We start from the raw sequence: 18,343 nt of genomic DNA, 5'->3' as shown, positions 1-18,343 counted from the left end.
ATTTTAATCTGTTCTGAATTCTGTATTCAGTTTTACTTATGTCAAAAACTGATTATGATTAACAAGAACTATTATAACATGGAACCCAGGAAATTCTCTGAACATGTTCATAATGTATATATATTCTCGCTCTCTCTCTATATATAATTGTTATATATATTATATATAGAGAGGTGATTAGGTAATGATTTTAAGCACTTTTTGGGAGACAATTTTAATCCAAAATTATAGCAATTGGTTCAATGTAGGATTTAAAGGGATGTAAGAGTCACAGATGAGCTCAAAGTTTGAAACTGAGAACTTGTACAAGTTCTAGAAGTAGAAGAGTTTGCTTGCTGAATATTTGCTTTTATCAAAGTTTGTTTTATCAGATTTGAAATAAATTAAGTTTGAAATATATATAGAGATTTAATATATATAGAGAGAATAGATATATCTATGCATATGTGTTTGTATGTGTGTGTGTGTATGTGTGTATATATATATATGTGTGTGTGTAGAGACAGAGGGAGGGAGGGAAGGGAAATGGAACACATGATAGTGAATAGGCTACCATTTATATACAGAGAGAGATATAAAGAGAGGAGATATATATATATATGAGTATATATGTATATGTTTGTGTGTGTATATATACATACATATATATATATATATATATATATATATATAGTTACACTCTGTTTTATTACAACAAAGTCCCTGCAGAATAGGCCCCTTTTCTCTTGAAATAAGATATTCTTTTTATCAGGAGAAATAAATTTACAGTTATGGTATCTGAAGGCAAAATTAATTCAAAAGGGAGCATTTAATCTTAGGAATTTTCCATTGCCACTGATACCTAATTTAGTAACTTCTAAATTTGACCATACTTTAAACTATCGTGTTTACCTGTATATTAACTGGCTTTTGCCATGACAACAAACAAACCCAAAATTTCTGTGGCTCTGTCAATATACACTTTTTACTGTGAATATAACTTGAGGGCTACACATCCCAATGGATTTAACCCAGCTCCGTAAGTTCTCTCACTCCTGGAATTTTTCTGAAGGAGTCATCATCTGAGACATGATATTCTCATGGCAGAGGACAGCTGTTCAGATGGTACAGAGCCAACCCGAACAAGGAAATTAAAGCTTCTGTTTGAATAGGTGTATGTTACATCCACTCACATTCCATTGGTCAAATCAAATGACATGGCAAAGCCAACACCAACATCACTGGGGCAGAAGGTTTATTTCCTTCCTGTGAGAAAGCATGGCAAAGGTGAGGAGTAATTGTGAGGGGATAATTTAACCTATTCTACCTTGTTAATTGATTGCTTAATTGATCACTTTTCTGGGTGTCTTATAATTTGTTAAATGTGTTTAAACATCATTAGAACTAAAATTAATGTAAGTACATGTGAAGATACATATTTCTTTTGACTACCTACAGTGACCCTGAACTTCACTGAAGATCACATTTAAAAGTTGAAAGCAGATATTAAATATGTTTTCTGATGTACTTGAAATTTCTTATAATGCCATTTATAATGCTTTCTTTCATGCTTTTTAACTTCTCAGAATAATTGTTATGGGTAAAGCTTAGTTTGGAGTTTTTCCTTCCTGTGCTATTTCTGTCAGCGCAGCATCCAAGTCTGGTTCTTCAGCTCTCCTAGAGATTCTAGGAGACATTTAATTTCCTTTATTATTTCTGCTAAACTGGCTAGACTAAGCTCTTTTCTATATATATTCTATGGAATGGATATGTAGCTTCAAGGAAGTTAATGTGTAAGAAGGTACCTAGCATATGGTATGCACTAAAAAAGTTACATCCTTTTGCAGATTCTGTGATTTCCCTCTGAAAATGTTGATATATCAGTTTCCTTTAAGAAAGACATTATTTATCTTTTCGGTATGATCCCCTCAAGTTCTTAAGAACTCTTTACCCTGTTTTTTCTCATTGTCTCGCAAGATGGGGGTCGTGGTAGTGAGAAGAAAAGCAAATTTTCTACTGCTCTCTGAAGACGTCTCTAAGCCAATTGTTATCTCAGATCATCTAGGCTAACTCCGACTTAAAATATGGTGCTTCATTTTTCCTTTAAGTATACTTTTATGTATAACATACGTGTTTCCTGTTTTGGTTCATAAACATGAATCCTTAAACATATTATAATATCCTTAGATATAACTACTTTATTTGAACATGAGAGGACTCTAACTCTGAAATCGGTCACCCTGTTATTGTCTGGATTGAGTTGGCATCTGATCTGCCTGGTCGACACTGCGTGTGTCTTCCCTGATGCTGCATGTGGAAGAAGGCCGTGAACCCAAACATTGAAGGGCTGTGCAGCCAGGGTACAGAAATAACTGAACCTCCAGGGCATGTGGGTTTTGTGAGGGAGGGAAGGAAAATGAAGAAAGTGACAGTGAATGGACTACCATGTTAGAGATGTCTGGAGTCTTCAATCCCCAGAGACTTTCTTTAAAATAGACATAACATTTATTTTTACAATTAAAAACTCGTTCTCATTCCATATTTTAAAATATTTTTTAATTAGGCAAGAAAGATTGATCATTATTCCATCTCCTAAGGGAAAGAAACACCATTAGCATTTGGGATTTATGTATTCTATTTATGTGCATTAATTTTCTTTCAAAATGATTTTGTACTGTACACTTAATGTTTTTTCCACTTTTCTTTAGAGTCATTTGCTTACTGACCTGCAAGCACCCCACATGTAGTAGCTAGTTTAAACACCAATCCATTAAACACATTGCAAATATACTTTCTCCGCTGGGGTTTTCTTTAACTTGCTTAAGGATATTTAACAAGCACCTTTTCTTGCTATTTTTTATACTTTTTTAACCAAATAATGAAATACTGAAAATAGATTTTAAGGAAGATGTATCTAGCAGTGGTAGGCAGGCTTGTTTAAACAGGGAATGCTCAGTTAGAAAATTATTTCAATAATCAAAAAATGAAACAAGGGTTTATAATCAGAAACCAGAGAAGAAAACAAAGCACAATGAATAAGTGTCAGCTGCCTTTGAAGGGAAAATTATAGCACTGTTCAATGTGGGATTTAAAGGGTTGCAAGAGTCACAGATGAGCCCAAAGTTTGAAACTGAGAAACATGTGTAAGTTCTAGAAGTAGGGAGTTGGGGAGGGATAATGTGGGGAGAAATGCCAGATATAGGTGATGGGGATGGAGGCAGCAAATCACATTGCTATGTATGTACCTGTGCAACAATCCTGCATGTTCTTCACATGTACCCCAGAACTTAAAGTGCAGTAAAATACATATTAAAATAAAAATAATAATAAATAACTTTAAAAAGGAAGTATTTGTATGCTGAACATTTGCTTTTGTCAAAGCTTGTTTTATCTGATTTGAAATAAATTAAGTTTTATGTGACAATAACCTATATATCTGAATAGCGAAGGATTCTTAGATATGCTTTCTTCCTACCACATCTTTGATAATCATTTTGAAATAATGAAACTTAAGTTTTGTTCTATTTCATTATTTAACCATTATTTGTGTTGTCAGCTAGTGGCCACTAGGTAAAGAGCATTTTCACAGCCTTTCCTCTAATTTCTTTCTAAGGTTGTGTTATTCTTTCCGTCCTATGTTGGTCCAGGGTCATAGGTGAGTGGTTGCAGTTATCTGCTGTGACATGAGATCTGGTATCCAGTCTGCTTCTGTCCTTGCCCCAATGTTTCAGAGTCACCGCTCTCTGCCATATCTAAGCTCAACCTTAGTACAGATACAAAATCATGAGCAATGGTAAATGGCTTGGCTGATCAGACCTGAAAGTGAAATGTTGAAATATCAGGTTCAAGGAGGTGTGAGGTAAAGGCATTAAGTCACTCACTGTGGAGATATGTGGCTTCGTATTGCATGTTAAAGTACACTAGAGATCTTCTGCCGTGGAAGAGGCACTGACCATCAAGGTAAACAAAACTGACTGGCCAGTTGACATGAGCCAGCTTCTGCCATCAGCAACCTTTGTGACGGCACTAGAAACTCATGAAAGAAGCATCCATGATGGCCAAGATAGAGAATATGCAGGAGCCAACAGCTAGGACCTATCAAACATTAAGGTCCATCACCATGAAATTCCATGTAGTATTATGTCAGACCAAAGAACCCACTTTATAGCAAGGGAGGTGTACAGCTGGTCCATGACACATGACCCACTGGTCACAATACGAACTGTGCCATTCAGAAGCTGCTAATCAGGCAGCACAATGGAAGACCTGCTGAATGCAAAGCTGAATGGGTAGTTCAGAGGAGATGCTCATGCCATTCCTCCGGGACAGAGTGTCCACTTAATTCAAAGGCCTTTAATTGTGATTCTGTGTCCCCAACAAGTATTATGCATGAGTCTTAGAGCCAAAGTGTTTAAGCAGGAATACATATGCTTATCAACACTCTTTTTTTTTAATCATCACTCTTTATTATCACTCTTTTTTTTTTAAATTTATTTATTTTACTTTAGATGCATACTGTATCTGGCATTTCTCCCCATGTTATCCCTCTCCAATCTTCCCTCCCTCCCCATCCCCGACTGTCTCTCCCCTACCCCCCCAACTTTCCCCAGTGTGTGATGTTCCTCTCCCTGAGTCCATGTGTTCTCGTTGTTCAACACCCACCTATAAACAGACACTTTTCAAAAGAAGACATATAGGAGGCCTTTATCATCACTCTTAATGCTCATTTAGTGATTCTGTGCTGCTTCTCCTTGCAACTCTGAGTTATCTTATGGTAGAACATTTTGACCAGGACACACAAGAAAAACCTTGCTGAATTAAAAGTTAATGGTTACCTCTTGGATACTTTATGCTCTTCTTGCAAGTGAATAGAAGGCAAGAAGTGGAGTTAGCATATTGGTAGGAATTGACTCTTTTCACCAAGAGAATGGTGACACAAAAGGACGAGGAGAAATATGTTTCATACTCAGCTAATCACCTGGACATCTAGTATCCCCTTGCCAAGTTTGGGTGGTCAATGGACAAATTTAGTAACCATTTCCTGAGAAGGGCTGGATGACCTGAAGCTCAGAAATCTCAGGGATGATGGTCCAGGTCACATAACAGGAATGAAAGATTTAGTCCCTCAGCTGCTGGGAGGGCTGCTAGAAGGCCTCCTTTTATTCAGCAGCAGCCTGTATCCAGTGACTCATCACAGGGGAGTGTGAAGGCTCATATTCCTCACCCCAGTTCAGGGCAATGCTACAGGACTATATCAAATTGAGATCTTCCCATGAAGTTTACCTGAAGCTAAGAATACATTCTAACAGATATCTTCTCTGAACCTCTGTTTCAGAGTCTGATTGTTGTGTAATCTAACCTTAAACAACATGAAGGGGTGCTAGCCCAGACATTGCTGGGAATGCTATGTACTGCTATGTATGATATAAATACTGTATTCCTCTTTTAAAATCTGAATGTTTCTTAATTCTAATGCATGTTGGGCTTTAAATGTTCAGATAAAGGACTGGAGACCTGAGGTTACCAAATGTAATCATTTTAATAGTTCACAAGGATTCGAGAACGAATTTATGCTTGCCTGTGACCAACATTTCCACCTTTTGTGTGTCCTTTCTTCCTTGCAAAAATCAGTCTTTCTCTATCACTGCTTGACTCAGGAATTATATCATAGGCTTTGTTCTACAGGAAGGCTCACTTTTCCACAAATAAATATCTAGAAGACCGGATAACTATTCTTCAAATCCTAATAGATTATATTTTTTCCAATATGTAAATAATGACTTACATATTTACTTACCAGTATGTAAGCATTTCCCAAGGAATACCTTCTCAAACCAACTGTATGAAATAAAAATAAGCAGATTGTCTTTCATTAACAGCCTGAGGTTATGTAAAGATTTCTCTTTGACATGTTACAGGAATTGCTTGGCAAAGGTGGAGAGTAATCATTAAAACACTTCCAAATAATGATTTGAATTATACATTTTATCTACATTTCTCAAAAAAAAAAAAAATGCTTTCATAAAAATGTAGCGGGTTTTAAGAGTTATCTGGCACTGTAGCGCCACCAAGTGGTAAAACTGACATGACCCACTAGGGTTATGTTCTTAAAATGCATTCAGTCCCAAAGGCAGTTTAATTTCCAAACTAGAATTTCTATCAAGGCTGGATTTATAATTAAATGTCTTTTTGTTTCATAGTACAACTATTTTTAATTTGGAAATTCTAATGATTTTGTTTATGGGAAGAGATAAACTAGATTTTTGGGGGGGAGGTAGGTGTCTGGAAACGGAATAAATCATCTTTTATTTTTACATTTCGATTCTTTTAATATTTTTAAATTACCATCTGCTAATGAAAATGGCTATTCCTAGGCCTCAGGTCTTCACTGACTTTTGGCCAGAGACGTCATCAGTTCTTCTCCATATGACTGTCCACAACATAGCATCTTGCTTCTCTCAGAGCAAGGATACAAAGAAAAAGAAAAATAAGAGAGAAGGAGCAACACAGAAGTCAGTCTTTCTGTAGCTCATCACAGAGGTGACTTCTCATCACCTTCGCTGCTTGTTCTAGTCATTAGAAATGAGTTACTGGGTCCAGGCCACACTCCAGAGGAGAAGAATGTATTACAGCGTGAGCGCAAGGAGGCAGTCGGGGCCATCTGAGAAGCTGCCTATTACACGTTGCTTTCCTGAAATAAATATAACCTTTGAAAGTATTCTATCTTTATACAACTTCAAACAGATTAGAATTCACTCTCAAAAACTAGTAATTTCATCATTAATAATAGGGCTTACTATGCTCCAGATACTATTCTAAACATAACCCACATGTTTACTCAGTAGTTATTAACCCTCTTATACTTGAAACGCTCCTATACGCTAATTACTAGTAATATTCCCATCTTACAGATGAGGGAACTGAGGCACAGAAAAGCTAAGTAATTGGTCATGATTTGAAAATAGGTCATCTGGCTCCAAGGTGAGTAAAGGTTTAACATGGTTTCTATTTGTCATGCAACAGAAAATTGTAAATTGAAGATGAGAAATGTCATTGAAAATAGAAGTAAAAACAGAATTCGTTCAGTCTTCCATACTGTACTGAATACATTTTGTAATATTATTGTGTTGATTCCACTTCTGCTTTGCCTACGGTAGCTCCAGCTTAGGCCAGTACTATGGCCTAAGTAATTCTTAATAATAATTAATAATGACTGTTTCACACTCAAAAGTGTCTTGACTTAGATGATAAATTATGTACTCACTAAGTATAAGGCTATCAAAGGGTCTCAATGTGTCTGGAGAATATCACACATATTGTTATTGGAGAAAATTTACTCTTCCTACTACATGCCCAAGTGATCTTCATGTGGCCCTAAGGATTGATAATCACTGCTGTAAATGGAGACATTAGGCAAAATTAAATGACGTCCCCAAATCACAGTTATTTGGTTTTAGGAATAGACTCATTATTATTCTTGGCTTTATATTTCATTTCTAAATCCCTTTATGATCAAATATATAATATAGCATGGAAACACTTGTGTAAAAACTATAAGAACAAGAATGGGAAAATAATATCGCAGTGTGGTTTGTCCTACTTAGAGGAAAACACAAATAATTTAGTTAACTCCTATACATATGTAGAGACAGAAACTTAAACATTAATTAAAAATATACTGTGTTGTGTTAGAACGTGTTAGTCAGTGTCATTCCAAAAATTCAATGTAAATGTGGCAATCTGGTTAATTTTGTCCATAAAAATATATCAACTAGATCATAGTCTAAAATTTTGGAGAAAAAAACTCTGTAGACTACATGTTTTTTAAATTAAGCTGCTAAGCAGGTTAATGCGTACAGCATCAATAAAACACATTGATTATTAAAACTAATAATAATTAAACATTAAGAATTATTGAAACAGACAGCACAAAGTAAATGTGTAGAAAAGATGTAAAATAACATGCAAATATCCAGATAATGTCGTAGCATGGAGAAAAGGTGTGGTTTGATCTTTAGCCAGAAGAGGGCAGTATGTGACTGTCAGATGTTAGTGTGCTATCACATAGTTTTCATTTTTTTCTCTTGTATAAAGGCATGCTATATGTGTATATTAATCTAAAAGGAACAGATCTATGGAGACGGGAGGGAGTAGTTTACAGTCATGAATTGTAACATCCAAAAACTATACACTAAAATATTTTAAGACAAATAATTTTCTATGTGAGTGTTGAAAGTATTCAGTGTTCATTCTACCTGAGAATTTAACAAACTTACAATTTCATTGTACATATGGTCACTGTGTTTTTATTACAGCCAAGGGTGTATCATGGAGAAGGATCATCTATTGTTAAAACCCAAAGAACCCTAAAAGTCCCCTAGTGAATTTCTTCATTCTACAGAGGATATAACTGAAGTTTAGAGACGTTATGCAACCTGTCTGAGAGGCCTGGGCTGTTATATCATCTGAGGTGCTTCTAGGTTGAGTTCTCTTTTAACGCTCTGGAATTAGCCGTTCTACATTCTCCATCTAGCTCACTTCATACCAGAGCATCACTCTGAGCACTGACACGTGGCGGTGACTGACCCATGTCAGAACTTCCGGCGGAACTGGCACCACCAAAAGAGGTAGTAACTCACTCCTAAATATTTAAGTTAATATAATGAGATATAAGCATTTTCATTGTGACTGTACTTAAGAACGCTGCACCATTCTTCCTGTTAGCCCAAGTAACGTAGATCTCAGATAACAAAATGGTAGAATTATAAAACTGAAACATTAGCAATCAGTATGTCTAGCTCTCTTATTTATAAATGTTTTATAAATGAATCATCTAAGGTCTTTGAAGGTTAAATGATTAGCTCAAGGACCCAAACTTGGCAAGTGCCAGAAGTGATGGATCACTTAAGGCCTGTGAAACAAAGAATTCCATCTACATGACCTTCTCCCCAGCATTACCCTCATGGTTATATTATCTAACGAGGAGACAGGGATTTTGCAGATGCAATTGATGTTACTAATCAGTGGAGATTATCCAGGTGGGTTTAGTTTAAATATAAAAGCTCTTTGAAGGAGGATAATATCCTCCAGCTGTGAGCAGAAGAGGTCATCAGAGATTTTCAAAGAGTGAGAAGGATTCCACGTGAGGAATAGTCTCCATTGCTGAAGGGTCCGTGTGGTAAGGGAAACGGACCACCTTTAGGGACTGAGAGCAGCCCTCAGCCAACGGCAAGAAAACACCTATAGCTGCAAATAACGGAATTCTGTCTTCAACCTCAACAAATTAAGTAGATTCTTTTGCGGAGCGTCAAGATCCCAGCCCCAGCTGGCATCATAATTGTATGCCTGTCAGACCCTAAGCAGGGAACCCAATCGAGTCCTCATGGAATTCTGACTTACAGAACTGTGAGATAATAAATGGATGCTCTTTTAAGCTGCTAATTTTGAGTAATTTGGTACACAGCAGTAGGAAAATAATACTAGGTCTAACTTGAAAACACAAAGCATTGGAGATTTTAAGATACAGGGACTTCAACATAAGAATTTTGTTCTATAGATGATGGAAGAGCAGAGAAGCTGAGTGAAAGGTGGCATGGCAACTCTGAGTAGCAGCCGCAGGAAGCTTCATCCACGTTCATGTCAGAGGACCCCTTGAGACCATGTGAAGTGGATTTTACCAGAGTCCAGGAGTTGAAGTCACCCTGCAGAAGTTGGAATCACAAAAGCCTGTCCAGCAGGCACTGAAACCACTGGGTGAACTAGCAGCTGCCAGACACACAAGCTGAGAAGCAGAGACTGGTGAGCCTCTCTTATTTCCTTCTTTCCTCCTTCCAATCTTCTACTAGTGCCTCCTCCCATCAACTAGCCCAGCTGAAATCCAGCTGATACAGGAGCCTGAGAAACGGAACCTGCTGAAGTCAGCATCCTGTCACACAGAGCAAATCAGGGAAAGGGCAAGGAATAGGTCATAAGGAAAATAGGACCAAGATGGGCAAAGATGGCTTCAGAATCAACAAGAAGACAGGAGTCAGACTTAGGCATGGCACTAGATAATTTATTTATGTTATCTCAGTTCAGAGTTGGCATTAGTAACTTCTTTTTTTATTTCTGTTTTATAGAATAGGAAATTAGGGCTTAGGGAGGTTAAGAAATTTGCCCCAAATTATAATGCCTTAAATAATAGACCTAATTTTAAAGGTAAGTTTACATAATAATCATAAGCCAACTTACATGGGCTTACTACAAAGCTCTACAGATCATTACCAATTGGAGCCGTAGAAAATACCCAAAAAAGGCAAAATAAATTACATGCTGTCACACTGAGGGTCAGGGTCCAGCCCAAGCTGAGGTCCAAGGGGAGGAGGTGAACAGGTGGCAGGTAGCTGAAAGGACACTCGGGGCCACAGGCAGGTGAAATATGGCTTCACTATGCTCTCTCTCTCCATCAGTCTTTCTCTTGACTGCCCACGCTGGCTGCAGCCCTCTCAGCAGCTGGCTCCATGCCTCCTGCTACCCCCATGCCTGCAGCTGCACCCCCGACGTGCTCGCCATTCCTTGGTTCCCCACTGTCTGCCTGCAAGGTGGCCAGCTTTCTCTCTGTCCACCTGCGAGGCAGCCGGCTCTCTTAAGTGCGCATGCGCTCAGCCTCAGTAGCTTTACTCTCTTTCCCGCCTCCTGCATGACGGAGGCAGCAGGGTAGTTACACTCTCTACAGACAATAGTGGCTCAGAGACAAGCACTAGCTCACAGGAATGATTACATAATGAGTTGTGTGTTTGCACTCCAAACTCACTGAGTCATGCTGGACTGGAAGTCTGCCTCAGCCTACTCTTTACCGCAGCAATCTAGTTTCCTTACACATGCCATTTTAAATATTTTACTTTCTTAAAGAATTTTCTTTACTGAAAATAAAATACATTTTAGACCATTATTTTCACACGTTCTACAGTTCTATTTCTTGGCCGTCCACTAAGGGTAAGTTTATAATTTCTTCAGCCATAATGTGAGACGTTTCCTATGGTAAACACAGAATCAAATCTGCGTGAAACCTCACAAGATTAATTTCTATACACATTTCTAAAGTTATTTTCTGTGGAGCTGGGTATGGTGGTTTGCACATGTAATCCCAGATACTTGGGAGGCTGACCGAGTCTGTAGGATGTTTTCAATTCAAGATTTTGAGACCAGCCTGGGCAACATACGGAGACACCATCACAAATAACTAAATAAATAAAAGTCATTTTCTGAGATTTACATTTTGAAAATCTATGTTGTAGCAATCTTAATGTGTAAGAACTACTTGCTTTTTAAATGTTAATTTACAATACAATAATAATAAAATATGCACTATTATAAACATGCTAAGAAAAATATATGTGCATATTAGAACAATGGCAAGTTGAGTATAGAAAACATTGACTAGGTTGTGGAAAATGTTAGAACTTCTATTTATATTTAATTTTTCCTAAAATGAGGAATAAATAGTATTTTCTATTCTTTAACATATAGCTCAATGCTGGTGCCTTCGTCAGATCTGAAGTTCCGATTCTCCGAGAGGTTTGACATCCCTAATACATCCTAATACCCCTAATGCATCCAGGGCACCCTGGTCTAATGAAGGCATCATTCTTACTTTCTGTGGGTCTTTTGTAGGCTATTGCTAAGTATTAAAACCTTTGCCTTTCCAGTTAAATGTATTTACAGATAATATGATATTATGCAAATTGTACTCACATTTACTGAATAATATCTAAGTGCTAAGCACTATTATAGGTGCTGGGAAAATAGCAAAGATCAAAATAGATAAAATCCCTAGTCTCAAGTAACTTATTTTCTGATATAGGCCACTAACATTTACCATGACAGACAAGATAAGAAAAAATAAACTAAACATAAATACGAATGTTCTCTTATTTAACTTAGGCACTATAATTCACCCTGCAGAAAAAAAGCCCTTAAGCAGAGTTGCAAAAGAAGAGCTATTTTCATGCACTTCTCTTTGGGCAAATTTTTCTCTCATTTGCTGCAATCCCCTCCCAAGAGATGCTTGTACCCCTGATCTGCGGGGCTGCCAAGGGCATTCATCACGTGCTTCCATTCTCCATCTCTTTCCTTGGCAGTGTCAAATGCTCGTTGTGATTCTTGAGTCCTTCCTGGTTTTAAAATGTACCTCTCCTATTCTCCCAAGAGAATTCTAGATAAGTCCCTAATTTAACACATTGATTTGATCAGGATGTTGTAAAATAAAAATAAATTAATAATGAATTACTAAGGAGCATAGAATAACCATTGTATTAAATAAATGTATCTGAAAATTTTTGATATATATTAGAATATAATACTAAAATCTACTTTACTTAATCATAATTTATAGCCATTTCTATGAACAACAAATCTGTTCTAGAGTTCTCAAAGTAATCCAACTCCTGGAAATCAAAGATAGGAAATAGATTGAATAAGCAAAAGTTTGTCATCACTATTTGTGACAGACATACCCAAGAAGAGCTGTTCTTGAATGGAGATCAAGGATGAACTTCCATCATTGCTACAGGCTATAGTCGATGTTAATACGAAACATTAACATCAAAAAAAGCTAGGGGAAAGTTAATGGCTTTTCGTATTGCAACAGTGTGGGAAAGTTGTTTTAACATAAATCTGCATAGTAAATGTTCCTGCAGATTTTAATCTTGCCAATATAAAAGATCTGAATGCCTTTTACGTACAGACCCTTAGGAAAGAGTCCCATGAGGCTTTCTCTGTCTCCCCTGCTCCACCACAATATGTAATTATCTCCCCTATTGTCATCCCAGCTTCTCCCCAATACAACACACACATACACACCACACTACACCACACACACACACACACACACACACCACACTTTGACCATTATCCAATAACAGAAAGATAGAAACGACTAATTAACATCCAAACCAAGTATAAAAGCTATCAGGAAGAAGCAAAGTGATTTAAAGGATGAGGAGCTGTAGAAGAGAGCCTACAGTGGAAGTGATTGCTGATCGTTAGTGGGCCATGGGAGGTGCTCCAAGCCTTTCAATCTGAAACTATATACATTTTGGATAGCCCTTAATAAAATAATTTTAAAAAAAAATACTCCCATATATCCATCCCTTTGCAGACACAAAAGCAAAGTAACAGTCTATTATTTCAGTTTCTCTGGCTAATTTGATCATATGATTATGAACTTTTATTCTCTCCTTTCCTCAATAGGGGCAAAAATGCTATTAATAGAATAATGTGGGACAGAACAGTGAATGCTACTATCCAAAACTTTTGAACATAGTTTATGTTTATATCTACTCAAAATATTCATTAGTTAAAAAAAAAAGATACTTTACCATACCATCTAAATTGTTAACAGGATGGTGCCAATGAGAAAAAAATGTACTTAGCACAAATTCTAATTTAGATAGAAAACGCTTTCAAGTAAAGAATGGCACAGTATGCATAGTAATAATTTCACAGCTAAACCTATTTTGCGAGAATAACGTTTGAGATAAACACTTTAACCCGAGTATCAGAATTATGTTACGCTGGAAGTTTACCTTGTTGGTTTCCTTCCAAAGCCCCCCACCTGTGCAGGGTGTTTTGGAAGTTCAAGTTGTTTGGTAAGGATCCTTAAAACATTCTTAAAGGAAGATAAATTGCTTCTGGGCAAAACAAGAGTGATATCCCTGAGTGGGTCTAAGCGAATGAGGTTAGGAGTCTACTCTTTTGCACACAAAGCAGATCACTTAAAATACCCTGTCTATAAATCCATTCGAAGTCCTGCATTGTTTATTATCCCAGACCCTAAAAGCTAAAGTATTTTTATGTTTCTGACGAGAGTCAGAAGTCTGGGGATGATCATTTTAAACCATGAAAGCTGTATTAGACAAATTATTGAGTTACAAAAATTGAGAAAGAAAACCTAGATCCTAAAGGGTTTCTAGGACATTTCTCTTAATAAAGTGTGTGAGTTGAAAGCTGGGAGTGTTTCCATTTTAGTGCATGATTGTTTAGTGGTTTTAGAACAAGTATTTGAAAGAGTGGAATGTGCTGAAGATACCTGTGCCAAGTTCTTCATCATCTGTTCTGGTGGTGGGCTTAAAGATTATCAGTTAAGTAATGGAGTTTAACAAAAGTATGCACAATGCAGAAGGGAACATGGAAATTGATCAAGAAAACCAGTGTAGTTCATAGCAATATTTGTGAAGATGCATTAACTGCCAGGATCTGTAAATCAAAGTCAGGGACAAAATGTCTTCTTAATGTTCTCACCAAATGCAATTAATTCCACTTGGGTGGAAGAGAAGCTGAGAACACAGAAAATGTTTGAGACCAAATAGGTTGACAGGAGAGGTGACTAGCACCAAGTCTGTGTATTAGTGAGTGAGTGCAGACAAATCAATGGGACTCCAGAAAATCATCAAGAGGAAGAACTCAGTTTAAATTCCAGGCAAAGATTGCCCAGCTCTTCTTAATAATGTGTGCACACTTGTGTAATCTCTAAGTGCACATTCCCAGATAATAACTCATTTGTGTTGGGAAAGATAACGAAGGCTTAGAGAAATCTTCAAAAGGGCTCACAGCCCTCGCCTGGTGACAGGTGGATCTTGCCGATTACTGAGTTTACTGTCACATCTCACTTCTCCGTGAGTTCATACTACCTGCATCCCACCCTCAAGCTTCCTTCCATGCGAATTGTTCAAAGGTGCTGATTCAGATAAAGGAAGAAGAACCTTATCAATTTGTGTGGACATACCAAGACACTATAAATTTTTTTATGATTATCAGTCTGTCTCACCAATATACCCTGAAAGACATATTATGGTTTAGCCTCTGTGGCGTGAATACAAAGATTTCTTCTGCAGTTGTCCTACGGCAGTCTGGTATCTCTCCTTTACTTCCTATACACCACTGCATTCAAGAGCCATCTCCACAGCATTTTAGAATCAATTCCTGAAGCTCTGTCGAAAATGGTAACTCCTCATAATGAAAGATTTTGGTCTATCTGGCTCCTACCTTCATCCAACAGCCAAAATGCCTACTCCAAGACACTTTCTTTTCATTCATGCCACTTCACGTAGCCTGACTTTTCCTGCTGTACTGTCAGTTAATAATTGCCTATGACCTGCAGCAAGACTGAACATAGCTTGCAGAACTATGTGGCTTCCATTTGGCTGAGGTTAATTCTTTCCAGAAGAGGGAAGCTGACATCACTTTCAGCACTGAGGGTTAAACAGCTGGGAAATGGGCCCTGGGCAGGCACAAACAGCATTCATTTTACTCCACATTCACTACAGAAGGTAACCATTACATGCATAAAGTAAGACACTCCCCAATCTCCATTCTTCTGTATACTCGCAAGTGTTTCAAAATTATTACTAGAAATGGAAGTTTTAAACTCTTTTACATTCTGAATTTCATGTCTCTGCTTGCTGTATATTCTAAGGGTATATTAATACAAACTGCACCACATCCCTTAGCAATAGTAAGTTTCATATTCAAAGAGTTGTCATTTGCAATTATTTAACCCAAAATTTTCTTTTTTATATCCTATTTAGTGCCAGGAAATTCCTACTTAACAGTTCTCTCTGGCTCAAAGAGTAGAAGCCATCTTATCTGATACTTAGGATAAAATAATTGATTGGTTGTTTGACATTGCTATTTGAAGTAACAAAACAGAAATGAGGTAGGATATTTCCCTGACACCTTTGGAAGACTTGCAACAAGGGTGCTTCATTTACTCAGCTCACTGATACCAACTTCTTGCATGAAGGAGCGTGTGAATGAACAAGGCAGAAAGTGGAATGCACAAGTGCTGGACCTGCAGGCCTCTTTGGCACCAGCAGGAGCAAACTCCGGCAGGCCCTACAGCAGCATTCAGCTAGGGGTAACTGCAAGCCCCAAAACACCAGAGGGCATGTTACAGTGCTCTTTTAGCTCTGCTGTCCATGGATGGCTTGTTAACAGCTCAGTGAGCCCTTTGCCTCGTCACATGGGGTGGCTGCCCTCCACCAGCAAGGGCAAAGGGCCAATGTGACAGCCTTTTGTATTTGCACTTGTGGCTCCTGAGCTCTTGTCCAGCATTCAGAAAAAATGAGGTCACATTTTATTGCTGATGTAAGTGGCTCTCATCAGGAACAGGAGCTGAGAAGGCGATGGGGTAGAGGTTATGTAATCTTCCCCTGAAGTCCAGCTGTGCCTGGCTGCACTCTTCTCTGAAGTTATGCAGTAAAGCTGTCCCTCTGAAGTCAAGCTGCTTCTCTCCGATGTCCAGCCATAGTCTCCAGTGTCCAACTGCTTCTCCTCTCTGTTGGTTGAGTCTGGGTCTTTATAGGCACAAGATGGAGTGGGGCGGGGCATGGGTGGTTTAGGAAAAGGCAACATTCAAGCGAGAATACAGGGATGTAAGTTCCAGCTTTGGGCTGTGGTTTCAAGCTTTTCAGCAGGAGGGTGAGGTTTTTGCCAGGGACCTGTCCTTTTATGACCAGAATTTCTCTGCCCTCTGTCCCTATCAGAAAGAATGTAAAAATCTCTTAAACATTATGTTTTATTTTATTTTTGAGTTGGAGTCTTTGTTACCCAACCTGGAGTGTGGTGGCCCAATCATGGTTGACTGCAGCCTCGAACTCCTGGGCTTAAGCAAAGCTTCCACCTCAGCCTCCTGAGTCGCTGGAACTACAGATGTGGAGTACCATGCTTGACTTTTTTTTTTTTTAAGAAATGGGAGTTCACTATGTTGTCCAGGTCTATTTCAAACTCCTGGCCCAAAGTAATTTTCCCTTTCCCACCTCAGCCTCCCTTGGCGCTGGGATTGCAGATGTGAACCACTACACCTGGTCTCCTAAATATTTTATTTTTATTAAAACATATAATGTACACTTAGACAATTTAGGGAGAAGTCATTTTCTGTGAGTGTGAGGTCTGTGTTAGTCTCTTTCATACTAAATGCATCCAGTTTTATTTTCTCAAAAGTGAAGTGAGAGAGGTTCTAATTTAGAAATTTGTACATTTTATAAATTTTCCAAACTTTTAGGATTGCTTATTCACGTTAAATGAGCAGCAACATTGTTTAGCAACTATTACCAAACATTTCCAAAGCATTCGTAGAAACAACTCTCTCTTTTTTTTTTTTTTGAGACGGAGTTTCGCTCTTGTTACCCAGGCTGGAGTGCAATGGCGCGATCTCGGCTCACTGCAACCTCCGCCTCCTGGGTTCAGTCAATTCTCCTGCCTCAGCCTCCCGAGTAGCTGGGATTACAGGCACACGCCACCATGCCCAGCTAATTTTTTGTATTTTAGTAGAGACGGGGTTTCACCATGTTGACCAGGATGGTCTCGATCTCTTGACCTCGTGATCCACCCGCCTCGGCCTCCCAAAGTGCTGAGATTACAGGCTTGAGCCACCGCGCCCGGCCAACTCTCTTTCTTTATATACTCATTCATTTGTTTCTGCAACATTTAATTAAGTTACATAATTACAATGGCAATTACAATAAAGTAATGGGTCTTGGGACAAGTATGACTAGCTCTTAGTAAGCATATGATTCAACTGGTAAAAGCAATAGAGCATAGCATAACAGCAATTAGCCCTCTAGCCAAATGCAGCTAACAAATCACTCTATTTTATATTATCTGTTCATCTATAGAGGAAGTTATTTGAAGGTTAAGAGAGCATCTGTTACTACTCTCGCTTTTACCATGTTGGAAAATGAAAGTGTATTCTGCCTTTCCCCAGCTAAGTCAAATTTCTATATCAGCACATCCGTGTACACTAACAGAGAAGTGTCCTAGGGTCTTTTTAACTTAACTTTGCTCTGCAGTTATAATTGAAGACATTTTTTTTTTACTAATTTATTTATCTACTTTAGTGCTGGAAACTCCTTTTCACTCAAAATTTTATAAGCGGCTCGGCGTGGTGGCTCACGCCTGTAATCACAGCACTTTGGGAGGCAGAGGCAGGCAGATCACAAGGTCAGGAGTTAGAGATCAGTCTGGCCGACATAGTGAAACCCCGTCTCAACTAAAAATACAAAAAATTGTCCTGGTGTGGTGGTATGCACCTGTAATCCCAACTACTTGGGAGACTTCATCTTAAAAAAAAAAAAAAAATCTTGTAAGTAATCACAATATATTAAACAGAAAATTCTTTTTTATAAAAGAAAAAGGGTCCTCAAGTCTAATTTTTAATTCTCATTTGCCAAGTAAAGTGACCAATAAGGTGAGGTTGAAAGGAATTCACTTTGACTATTATAACTCTAAAGAATAGTCTTCTTTTTCTTTTTATTAAATTAGAGGCAAGTTCTCACTATGTTGCCTATCCTGGTCTCAAACTCCTGGGATCAAGTGATCCTCCCAC

Source organism: Aotus nancymaae, unplaced genomic scaffold, assembly GCF_030222135.1.
Source record: "Aotus nancymaae isolate 86718 unplaced genomic scaffold, 86718_ANA_hifiasm-v0.15.2.pri h1tg000033l, whole genome shotgun sequence".
Lineage (NCBI taxonomy): Eukaryota > Metazoa > Chordata > Mammalia > Primates > Aotidae > Aotus > Aotus nancymaae.
Note: the sequence above shows the minus strand (reverse complement) of the source record.